This window comes from Gallinula chloropus (genome assembly GCF_964237585.1).
Source record: "Gallinula chloropus genome assembly, chromosome: 1".
NCBI classification, from domain to species: Eukaryota; Metazoa; Chordata; class Aves; order Gruiformes; family Rallidae; genus Gallinula; species Gallinula chloropus.
This window is the reverse complement of record NC_140085.1, coordinates 27,514,572-27,527,736: the sequence shown is the minus strand read 5'-3', so window position 1 is coordinate 27,527,736 and position 13,165 is coordinate 27,514,572.

Below are 13,165 nucleotides of genomic sequence, written 5' to 3'. Positions count from 1 at the left end.
TAAATAATGAATGTTGATTGTTGTAGTCACATAGTTGTGTTTTCGCTGTTTTAAAGAAAAATACCCAAAACTTTGTGCAGAAGGCTTTTTAACTGTAAGAATGCACTGCTTCATGTCAGGCAGATATCTTTTCTATATGTAAAGATGAACAATTGTCACTTAAGCTGCTTTTACAAAGAAGATTTATACTTACTTTCCGAATGATATGACAGTTATTGAAATCTTAATAATGGAATCCCCAGTTTGCAATTAACAGGCCTTCTCTTTGAAATGGCAACTGTAGTAAAGATTAAGCCTCTTTTTCACTGCAGCTTTTCCTGGAGAAATAGCTGGGAATTGATAGGTTTTGAAGAGCAATTAGTCCAGCTGCATAAATAATAATAAAATCTAGTATTGTAATCCAGTGGTCTATAACTCCATGTGTGTAAATATATGTGACTGCCTTGTTTTGTGCATATATGTGTATATATAGAAGTGTATGTAAGAAGTATATGCACTTAAAAAAATATGATCATGGATATTCTAACTATATTTAGAGAAAAAGAAACAGATATATTCAATATTATATTAACTAAGTATTAAGGTTGCAGAGACTTCAAAAACTCAAAAGTCAAAGAAAACCTGATTTAGTTTTTTTTTTCCTTTTCTTTGTGTATGTGCATTATTACATCATGTCTACTTATGTAATCACTCACTATTTTTATGCTAATTTCAGTGGAAACAAAGCTCAGGAAATCACTCTAACTGGGTGTGCATCACCTCATATAAACTTCCATATCCAGTGGGGAATTTCAATCAGTTTCCAGGTTACAAAAGCAATTCTGTTCTGCTAGATTTGCTGAAGAATGAGCGGTGGAGGATCAGAAACATTTACTTATAAACACTTGTACCTTTGTCCTGGATAAGCTTCCATTCCCTTGCCTGTCACTGCTCATATACTCTCCCAAGTAGTGGGAGATAATATAGAAGAAATAGATTACTTCATCCTAATACTTGAGATGCTTGAGTAGACAGAAGAGATGGTTTATTTTGTTCCTGCCTTGCTGGAGCGGGGGAGAGAAAGGAAAGCGTGTTACTTCAGCTTCAAAATACAGTTGTATATAGAGATAAAAGAAAATGTTGCTGTAATTCAGTTTAAAAGTCAATCAAACAGGAGACATAAGTCCAGAAGAAATAAGGCTTTATCAATTTTGGTACTTGCAGGGAGATTTGTTTCCATGGGAAATCCTAAAGAGGAAGAAAATTGCTTATAGTAATTCAGTTTTTACTTTTTGTAGGTTTTTTGGGTTGGGGGATACTTTGAGCTCTTCCTTCCCTTCCTCCAATGAAAACGTAATTACTCAGTTCCTTGGGGCATTGTTGTGATGCCCTCACTCCATTAACTAAGCTCTTTACATTCATTCATGGATTTAGCTGTAAAATACCTCAGCAAGCTTACACATCTTACACATCTGGAACTGGGGAGGAGGGATGACACCCCTCAGTCATTACTTCCTTTAAGGCAGGGCTGAAGTGAGTGTCTTTAGCACCTTCGGGGCATGTTTTTCTCCTCAGAGCTTTTCTCCACCTGCTCTGTACTACCACACAGGCTCCTCAGAGCCCCCATCTCAGTCTTTTCTGTCACCAGGGAAATATTTGAAGGCTGAGTCAAGGGACAAATTGCCCAGGAAACAAAACTAGGCAGCCATGGGGCACAATAGGGAGTTTGGGAAGGAACAGGGAGCAGGCAACAATACTTTTTAAACCCCATATACTCTTCTGTCTCTTCACAGCTTTCCCAGGTTGTGGTCTCTGCTATAGAGCAGTTCTCAAGCTATTGCCAGCAATGGAAAGCAGTGAAGCAAGCAAGGCTTGCTAGACCACATTCATTAGCAGTCTTACTACTGCTTACCTTGTATTTCCATATCCTAATGTCCTGATAGCAGAATGTTTAAAATGTCCCCTAAATGTTAGGAAGGGTTGTAAAAGTAGGAGAATTGCTGTACGTGGGTTTGGAGCCTTGTGTTTGCTTTCTGCCAAAGCTTTCCTCATCCTCTTTTCTAGATGTGGCCATAAAAAAAAATATTGTAACATCAGATTAAGAGAAATATCTGATTCTCTGAGGAAATGACATATGGTTTAGTAGGTGAAACAGCTTTTACTGGTAGTACAGTGTTCATCACTTTTTTTCATTTCCCACAGGAAAAGGAAATGTCACAAACCATCTTGTAGCAGAATTGATTTCCTCTTTGCTTAATGCTGACTATCTGCCCCTTGCGAAGAAATAGCCAGTCCCTCTTTCCTGTCCTCCCCTCTCACATACACACATTTCCCTCCAAACCCAACACCTGTTAGGTACACGCAGAGACCAAATTATGAATATGTCTGAAAAACCACTGGAGCAGCTAACCTGGGATTTTTATATCGCTGTACAGTCTTGGTGCAACAAGGCTTCCCGTTGCTTTTGCCTCAGTGTAGCAAATGAGATAAACTCTGCAGCCTGAAATCTGCTGTTTAATTAGCTACACTTAATTAAAAGAGGATCTTATCTCTATGAAGAGTCTATACCAAAGCACATATTTAATGCATCCACCACCATGTCTCCGTCCCAAATTCCATGAGAGGCCTTAAACACATATTCAACTTGAGCTATACTTTAATTATGGGCATGACTATGGATGCATCTCATCCTTTCCTAATACTGTATTTTCTCACAATACTATCCCTTTCCACACACCTGGTCTGTGCTGAACTGAAACAATTTATATTTTGTTGTAATTAAAGAAAACCAGGACACAGACTCAGCTGAATTATTTTCTTGGTGGGCTAGAACAAGCATCATAACTCTTCCTATTCAACTTGTATATATTTTTCTCATTCTGACAGCTCTTGTGATGAGAAGCAGTGAGTGGAGTAGTCCTGTTTTAGCCCATCAGTGGAGATAGTGTCTCGGTCATGCTGAAGAAAAGGCAAGTATATATCAGAGGGCAGCAACAGAGTAGTTAGTATGTGGTTCCTAGGGATAAGGATAGGAGACAGAGAAATGGGATGGGAAAAAAAAAGGGAGTGAGAGAGTAAAGAATCATCCGAAAGGATGTGGGTGCAGAGAAGCAATACACAGAATATGACCTGTATAGAGCAGCCTATAGAAGGAAGCAAGGATCGTCATTTTGCTATTAACCATGACTTCAAACTGGGTTCCTCCTTCCTCCCTCTCTACTGCTGAAGCAAGAGGATAACCAGAATTTTGTAAGGTCTGGTCTGGAATCCAAAGTTTTACTTTAAACCAGTTGGACTTGGGTATTTGGTGTTACTTTCTCTTACATCTTTGCCTGTGCATTAAGCTATCCATCGTTATATTAAGGACTCCCTGCAGTTCTAACTTCCAGTCGGCAGTGGTAGTATAGCAAGTGTTATTGAGCATCTCAGCAAGTGATGAGCAAAGCCACTGGTCCGTTCTCAGCTGCAGCAATAGCAGCTGGGGCCCTACACAACTCTCCTTGGTCCCAGGGGCCACATCAATATCCACTTCTCCTGTAACCTAACTCTCTTTCTATCTGTTACATGCGCAAGCAACTTCTTCGATGGTGAGGTTCACAGCTGCCTCAGGGCAATGGGAAATTAATTGTTTTGAAGGCATCATGTTTAGTGCTGTCAGGGAGTGAAGGCTGAGAAGGAGACACTGAGAAGGGCAAAAGCAGTGCTTTTTTCCATTTTGCCTGTTTAATTTTATAATTCCTACTAATATTTTCACTGTTGGCATTTACAGAAGTCAAGCTCAGACACACGAAAGAGGTACAACCTTTGGGGTCTTCCTACTGGCCCCATGCTCAGGCAGCCCTCAGCTGCCAGTGTCTGTGTCCTGCAGAGTGAAAACCAAAAACTGCCAGATTATTGGAAAGATGAGGAGCTTTGCTGTTGCTCTTAGTAGATAAGCCACACCTTCCCTTTCTGTGGAACTAAACCCAATGCAGTTGGAAATCTAAACTCCTTGGATTCTGGTGTACAAATTTCCAGAGAAATCTGTGCAAAAACAAACATCTTGTTCTTACACACGAGGGGCTCCTCCTCCCACCTTGCCTAGATCAGTATGAGGTGTTCCTAACATGTAATAAGGATAAGTTCAATGCTTGCATGTTTGAGGAATGCTATGGCATTATGTTGACATTCATGACATTTTTTCATAGGTAAAACAAACATAATCTAGCTGTGGTGGAGCACTGGCTTATAATGCAAGGCGCCATGTATATATGGAAGGATACAGGATGCATTTCAAAGCCTTTTAGATGTCTCCTTCCAATTCCCTGATTGCTAGATTTGGAAACATCTTTAAACTTCTGGATCATAGTTCCACAAGTCTTCGGCTCTTGTGAATTACAGCTACCAGGCAGGGCACAGCATGAGAAGAGATAACAGAGCATCAAATCATATGACTGCCTCCTAGAGAACATGTGTAGTTACACTTTCAGCTCAGTTTTAAGAATTTAAATAGAAAACTCAAGAACTTGTATATGTTCTTTTTTTCACCTTGCCAAAACCAGGAAAAGCTTCAGATGTTTTGAGTTTGCTCTTGTTCTAGTCAAAGATATCCTTTACAGATGAAGACTTACACTAAACTGTAGACTGGCAGATTTGTATTTATCTTCTATAGCTAGTGGGCATACTAGAACTGATTTTCTCCTTTGTTTGTTGTTGAAAAGTATTTAAGAGCTGTCAGTTTTCCTGACATTTCAATTGGCACCTCCTCTCTTCCCAAATTATACAGTCCAGTAATGTTGTAATTTTTTGGTTTGATGTTGTCGGAATATTTGGGGCCTTACAGTCCAAAAAAAAGGGTTTGGAAATGAAATACATAGATGTTCTACATGAATGGGTTGACTCCAAGATAAAACAATAAAAAATTCTGTTTAATGAAAGCAAAATATTTTGATCCATGTCCATTTCCTTCCCTTCACTGCTGCTTTTCAGCTTGTGTTTACTTCAGAGCACAGCTGCTTTATTTGCAGTTTTTTTGTTGGTTAAAAAATAAAGTATAATGCCACTCAATTAACACTTTTATCCTGGTTACCTGCCCTTCTAGTCACTCTATTCTTAGTGACTTAACCTTTTCAGTGTCAGTTCCTGGACACTACACCCTCAAACACAATGAAGGTCACTCACTGAGGTTATAACGGTAAAGGAATTCAATCACAGTTTTGCTAAGGAATAAATATAGCCTTGGCTTTAAGTATTCATCTACAGTGTCTCTGATACCTCCAGAGTAAAGACGGTACAATGTGTATTTTACTGGCTCAGTGAACAATAGCAGAGACTGTGCCACACCTCTAACAAACACCACAGTTAAAGTCCACCTGTAAACAAAATTGGGAAGATTCTGGTATCATACACATGGATAACAAAAGCATGGTTCCAGTGCAATTACTTCAAAATTATGTTCTATAACAGACTGGAAGTCAGTTTACTATAGTTGAACTTTTTTCCAACTTCCAGTAGTAACTGTATGGACAAAGCTACTATGATCCCTTTTTAGGTTTTGAACGGTTTTTTGTGTTCTCTGTTTCACAAGTTGCATGTGATATTTTCTGATTATTTCACTTTTGGCCTTCTCTACAAAGTTATTTATTCCCTGAGATGACTGAAGTCACCGAGAGCATGTTGGTGGTTCTGGATTAAGCAATAGGGGATCCAGCAGACCATGACACCGTACGTGTGGGTGATGCCGATTCCCATTTTAACTGCAGGATCAAATTCTGTGCTTGCTGTGATTGATTTTGCCACAAATTTAGAAAACTCTACACTACATTTTCTTTGCTTTATTCCTAGCTATCTGCCATCTGTTGTGTAGCATTCCAGCACATATTGATGCTTAAAATAAAAAAGAATACCCTTCTTTCAGCACTTTTTACTATTTCTCAACCATGGAGAGACAGATAAAATATTTATAGCAAACATCTTTTGGTTTTTGTTTAGTTCATGGCATACTTAGCAAACATAATTGCTTTTGTTTTGAATGAATGAATGAATGAAATTATGAGCCTTTTGCTATCAGGATGATCATGAGTATATAAATCATGAGTATATAAATAAAGATACACACACACGGAGTAGGTTATTAGTCTTGATATGCCATTTCAGTTGCAGGTTTGTCTTGAAGAGCTGACAAAGTGCCAGCAAAGTCCTTGGAGAGTTTCATAGGCCAACAAAACTCACCAAGGCTAATAGTTTTCTTTAAGCCTGCTTATCAAGCATTTAAGGAGTTTTTCTCAGATTCAGAGGAGTGCCCAAACTCCTCAGAAAATGAAGCACAACCAGAATCAGATTTTTCCCTGGTAGCTCAGCAGACTAAACATTAATCTAGCAATAACCTGGAGAAGAGAAGGTTCAGGGAAAGATCTTATCTGTATGTATAAATATCTGATGACATGGAATGAAGAGGAAGCAGACAGAGTCTTCTCTGTTGTGCCCAGTGACAGGATGAAAGGTAATGGCTGCAAATTAAAAATCAGGACATTCAATCTAAACACAAACAAATATCATTTTACTGTAAGAGTGGTTAAACAATAAAGCAGGCTGCCCAGAGAGAATGTGGAATCTCATCTACAGAGTGTTTTGGTTTAACCCCAGCTGGCAACTAAACACCAACCAGTTGCTTGCACACTCATCCCTCACCAAGGTGCTTGGAGAGAGAATGAGAAGGGTAAAAGTGAGAAAACTTATGGGTTGAGAAAAGAACAATTTAATATCTGAAATAATAAAAAAAATCCTACTACTAATAATGATAATAAAATTGTAATGAAAAGGAAAATAACAAAAAGAAAGAAACAAACCCCAAGAAAATGAAGTGATGCCAATGAAGAACAATTGCTCACCACCTGCCAAACAATGCCCATCTAGTCCCCAAGCAGCGATTACTGCCCCTGGTCAACTGCCACCAGGTTACATACTGAACATAATGTCATATGGTATGGAATATCTCTTTGGCCAGCTGTCCTGGGTGTGTCCCTCATAGCTTCTCGTGCACGCCCCAGCCTGCTTGCTGGCAGGACACGAGAAGCTGAAAAGTCCTCAACTTGGTGTGTTCGCAACATTGTTCTCATCCTAAATTCAAAGCCCAGCAGTATACCCAGTATTCCCAGGCCCCTGGGAAGAAAATACATTCTATCCCAGGCAAAACCAGGACAGGGAATATTAAAAATCCAACTGGGCAGTAGCAGAATTAGACTGGATGATCTCAGTAGATCCTTTCCTACCTCAAATACTTGTGCATAGTAGCCATTCTTTGAGTAGATATTCACATTATGAATGCAGAAAAATGTCCAACTTTTCATCAAAGTCCTAAATAATTTTCAAGGTTTTAGAAAATGAGACATGACAACTTCTTGGAAGAGAGTCAAAGTGATCTAGCGTTTGGGAAACATAGGTCTCAGTCCTTGATGTAACGGTACTTCATTTAATTAGGGGTATACTGGAAAAGGGACTGAAACCAGGGCCTCTTTAGTTCCTGGCAAATTCCCCAGCCATCCAAGTAGTTTCAGTGATTTTTCCTTGTTATCTCTAATTAAAGTAAATTCAAATTCATGATATTTGCTCTTTTGACCATTAGAACATTAACATGCTACTTCGTAATGCCTTTCACAGGGTCACTTTTCACAGATCACTTGTAGCTACAGTTGATGATCTCTTAACAGGCTACAGGGTCACTGGCTTGTTTTCAAATGCCATGAAATGCTCAAATATTCTTCCATTTGGAACATTTTCAAAAGGGAAAATGACCAATCTCAGGTGACCCTATGGTTGACAGCCTGGAACATGCGGACAATTCACAGGTCATATCAGACCCTTCTTTAGGAGCAGCAGAGAAATCCCTATATCCCAAGAAAGGTGGAAGGGAGGTTGTTGAGGTGGAGAGCACACCTTGCTTGTGTGTGCTGAGGGCCAGTCCAGCACATGGGCTCTGGGCACAACTAGGATTTTGGGCACTTGACCACTAAACCAAGGGAAGACCAATAAGAATGTAGGCTATGTATACCTCAGATATTTGCTGGTAAAAACTGTAACAATTTAGATAATCCCTGATTTAGGTGGCAGCTGAAGAGGCTTTTAAAAATCCTTATGTTGGAAAGCAGTATTGTCAGAAGCAATTATGCCAAACTCAGATGCTTACATCCTTTTTCATGTAAAACTAAATGGCTTGCTCTGAGATTGTGGGTATATCATGGAAAAAACAATGCTAGTTCTCCTGGTTTCCAGCCGGTTCAACTAATTATTGCACAATGATGGAGCAACTGATTTAAAAGGCACCAGAAGGTGAAATTTTATATTTACAGCCAGAATGATTACAAGCTGCAGAATATTAAAGTAGCTAAGGTACCCATATCCCTGCAGTTTGTTTAATATGTAAATATTTCTTGGGTACAGTTGTCTCTTTTTTTGCACCACACTTTCAGCATTTATTGAAAATGAAGATGGATTATGTGATTACATGAAGGTCTTGGCTTTTTAAGAAGTTTTTAAAAGTCCTGGAAAGGAGCATTCCAGAGAAATATTACAGTCCTACTTTCCAAGAAGTTTTGAAACTTGAGGATTTTATTGCACTTAGAATTGAGTACAAAGTCAGGTTAGAGAAGCCACTGTGCTTGGCAGGTTGTTTGGAAAATACAGTAGGCTTCTGGGAATGCAGTGTTTGCCTGTGCTGGTTTTGACTGGAATAGAGTTAATTTTCTTCATAGTAGCTAGTATGGGGCTGTGGTTTGGATTTGTGCTGAAAACAGTGTTGGTAATGCAGGGATGTTTCAGTTACTGCTGAGCAATGCATACACAGAGCCAAGGCCTTTTCTGCTTCTCACCCTACCAGTGAGGGGCCTGGGGGTACACCGGGAGTTGGGAAGAGACACAGCTAGGACAGCTGGCCTCTGATGACTGAAGAAATATTCCATGCCATATATTGTCACGTAAAGCATTCAAGTCTGGAGGGAGAAGAAGGAAGGGAGGATATTCAGAGTGATGATGTTTGTCTTCTCGTTTAACCATTGTGCACTGTGGATCCCTGCTGTCCTGGAGATGGCTAACCAACTGCCCGTGATGGCAAGAGGTGAATGAATTCCTTGTTGCGCTTTGTTTGTGCACATGTCTTTTGGCTTACCTGTTGAACTGTCTTTATTTCAAACCTCAAGTCATCCCACTTTTATTTTTCTAATTTTCTCCTCCATCTGGCCATGAATCTGGAGAATTCATTTTGCTATTCACTCTTCCACCCTGAAGACAGTATGAAAGGGACATTCAAGCAGAGTCTGGAGCATGATCTGGTCAGATTTACTCTCTCAGATTGTGCATGTCTACACAAATGTAAGCCACGCAGCGGTGTATGTCAATTGGTTCCCATGGAGTTTCTGGGCTAAGGATAAGGTGGAGACTCTTGCTAGTCTCAGAATAACAAAAACACCCTCTCCCCAGACAACCCACAATTAATGATAAAGAAAGACCATTAGAATTGGTACACCCGAGGGGGCAAAAAATGATCTTCACATTTACACTGGTTAAACACACCATGGGGCACTGCAAAACAGCTCTCTGCAGTGTGATTAAGAAACTCCTCCTCCCTCTGTTTTGCAATTTCATAGTTGCATGGAGTCCCAATTGCTGTTTTCAAAGAAGATTAAGGTACTGCATCATGAAGACTTTCTAATCATCCAAATCCACTGTACCTGGTGATTTCAATTAAAATCATTACATGTTTCAGAGGAAGCTGAAAAATGGAGAAAGATTAACAGCAACAGGAATGAAAAATCACCGGCAAATACCTCAGCAGGTATGAAATTTTGAGCAGGATCTGAAACACCCTTTTCCCAGTCTCAAGAAAAGGGAGCATTAATGCTGCAGCAGGACCAGATCCTAAAAAACAGACTAACTGCAGGGCACCTGCCTCTGCGGATAACTGCAGAGGAATCTGGGTGTGCTTGGTACCTCCTGGGGACTAGCTCACACGACAGCAAATGAGATTAAGGCAGGTTGATGTTGCTGCCCCCACAAACCAGCCTTGTAACAGCTTATTACTCTCAGGAGGTACAATACCGAGGCTGAACTGGGAAACATTTGAGACTGGGGTTTAGATAAGATTAGAAGTGAAGAAAGTCAATGCATTTTTTAGTCTGGTTCTTAGGTTTGTGCCAGGAGTTGATGTGCAGGAGAATGCTAGTTTTGTTTGTTTCTTGGTTTGGATTTTATTTTTTTACAGCAAACTATTACAGTATCAGGTTGAATTTGAAAGTGGAAAGCAATTTTGAAAAATGGACTAGAGCTTATGGGAAAAGATACTTCTAACAAACCTAGCAATTAAATAATGTGGGCACATGAAAGAATAAGCCTGACAGCTGTACAGAGAAATAAATCACCATATGAGAACGAAAAAACCTCCCACCAACAAATTCCAGAACACTTCTGAAAAAAGTCCATGCTATATTAAAAATTTTATTTTAAAAGGTAGGAAAATGTTAACTGAGATAGGATGGGTGGATGTGGCCTTGGCTGTTGTGACATTACTGGTCACCATGATCAGTGTGTAAAAAACTAAACCACAGAAATATTCTTTGCCACAGATGCAAGAGGTTGACTGTATTGGAAAGCTGCCCCAGATGGGCAGAAATAGAGTTAGTGACAATGAGAAATAGAGGGAGGATTACCTGGACATCCTCCAATTAATGTCGATGAAGACTTACATTGCTGACTAGTCATTTGAGGTCGAGTCCAGAATGCATTCATGATTAAAATAAGGCATGCACAGTGTCCTGGTTGCAGCTAGGGTAGAGTTAATTTTCTTTCTAGCAGTTGGTGTAATAGTGTTTGGGAGTTAGGATGAGAGCAGTGATGATAACACCCTGACTGCTGCCAAGTAGTCAAGGACTTTTCAGTTGCTCACATTGCCCTGCTAACGAGAAGGTGGGGGGCACCCAGTAAGCTGAGAGGTGACACAACCTGGATAGGTGACCCAAACCGACCAAAGAGGGTATTCCATACCAATTACATCATGCTCAGCATAAAGAGAGGCTTGGGGGGAAAGGAGTGGGTGGCTCTAGGACATGCAGTTTTTAGGGATGGTCCAGCTTTGGGATGGCTCTGAGCTGTACAGCCTGAGTTGTGTGGTTTGGTGAGAAAATGCATTGTGTATCACCAGTTTCATATATTTTTTGCTATGAAAGTCCTATTATTGTTATTTCTCTCTCTGCTGTCACAGTAAACTGTCCTTATCCCAACCCACAAGGTTTGCCTTTGTTTTTTTTTCCTTTTCCCCTCCCCTGTCTTTCCCCCGCAGAGTGAGCGGCTGTGTGGTGCTCAGCTTCCGGCTGGGGGGCAGAACCACGACACATGGCTGCATGTCATATTCATTGCTAAGGTCTGGAGTTCCCTGGATCGAGTAAAGCTAATGATTGTTGTGGGGTTTGTATTCTTTCTAAACCATAGCATCCACTTAAGACACACACAAATAAAAACCCAATTATGGAACTGCAGTGAGCAAATGCAATGCGTTAAGAGGGCTAGCAGAGCCAAATGCCAAATTCAAGAGGAGCTGTATATAAGCATCTCAGAATGTCTCATTATTTCCCTCAGCCTCGTCACTGAAATGCCCCTGGCCTCAGGAAGACTAGAGGAATGTTTGGCTGCTGACATACCTTCTCTTTTGATCATCATGCTGAGTGTCATTTCCTTGCATGTTGTTATGCACCCGTGTCTGTCAGCAGTCATTTTTCCTATCTTGCCTTAAACTTATTTCTCTGGGGCCAGGAGCAAATTCATGTTGTCTGAATAATTGGCTTTGCATAGTGATCTGGGTACATCACTGCTGCTCCTCTTCCCTGTACACCACATGAGTAGCTTCAATGGGCTAGTCTGAGCACAACCAAATGGAAAGGAAAAGATGCCTTCCTATTCTGAAACACATCCATATAGCTTCTGACATGCTCAGGTCATCATGCAGCCCACTTAAGACTGATGCAGAGAAACTTGTGCACAAAGACTGATTTTTGTTATTTTCAGTATGTCCCTTCATTAGACTTTTAAGATAAAAGAAATAAAATCCACGTTAGCTTGGCTTCTTTCCATGCTCTGGCAATCCACTGTATGAAAGGCATTTCGAGGTTGTTTATGGAGAGTAATACAATTGTTAAAACATGAAATAATAGTGACAAATTTTCAGTCATGCTGTAGAGGCTTTCATTGGGATCTCAGAACTGTTATACAGCTTTCTGAAGTGAACCTGTATCTAACTCCAGTTTCTATTAAACCTTTTTGGGGAAGGATTCTTTAAATCCAGAACCCAAAATAGGGAAAATGTAAGCATTTAGACATGTCTAGGAGATGTGTTAAGTATCAGGGGAACTCATCCAGTTAAGTTACCTGGTTCCTGAAACTGGCTTCTGCACTGAAAGGGGTGACCATGCCCAAAGAGTTGTAAAGAAGGCCTATAAAGAATAGCATTTGTAACTTAGCCAGCCATATAATGCGCCTCACCTTAGTCAATACAAACACCTTCTTTAGCTCCAGAGCTGTGTGAAGCGATGTTAAGGTGCAATATGACAAATTACAATTTGGGGCTTTTAATCTCCAGCTGGAACTCTTGTTGATTAAGAGTTATTGTGCAGGTAAATATTAATTTAAATGACAAAAGGAAAAACAAGTTGGGTACTAACTGAAATGTGTTAACTCCTTTGTGAATAGGTACAGTGGAATTCGGTTATATTGAAATATGACTGCTTGGAGAATTACTGCATCGCCTGAAAGTTCACTGAAAAAGACCCCATCCATTAAATCTTACCCTCTTTGGAGCTCCCTATTAACTATGTTCACTCTGTCAAAGGAAATGTTAAATTCAAAACATCACTATTGGTATTTTAATCAAGTGAAAGACATCCCTTATATGCTTAACTGGGGACTTAAAAATCTGCATTTATATAGAGATTTTAAAATATAAACCCAAGAGGTTATGAGAACCTTTTCAGACATATTGTACATGAAGAGAATGATGCTTTAACTTATTTGTCATAACTTACCAGTTATCAGGAAGCCAGATTGAAGTTTTAGATAAAAGTAGAAATAGGAAGTTTGGGAAAAATAATTGAAAAATTATTAGGGATTGTTTTCTTGCCAGCTTGAGTAAGTGAAGAATTCAGAAGTTAACTTTAAAAGGCAGTGA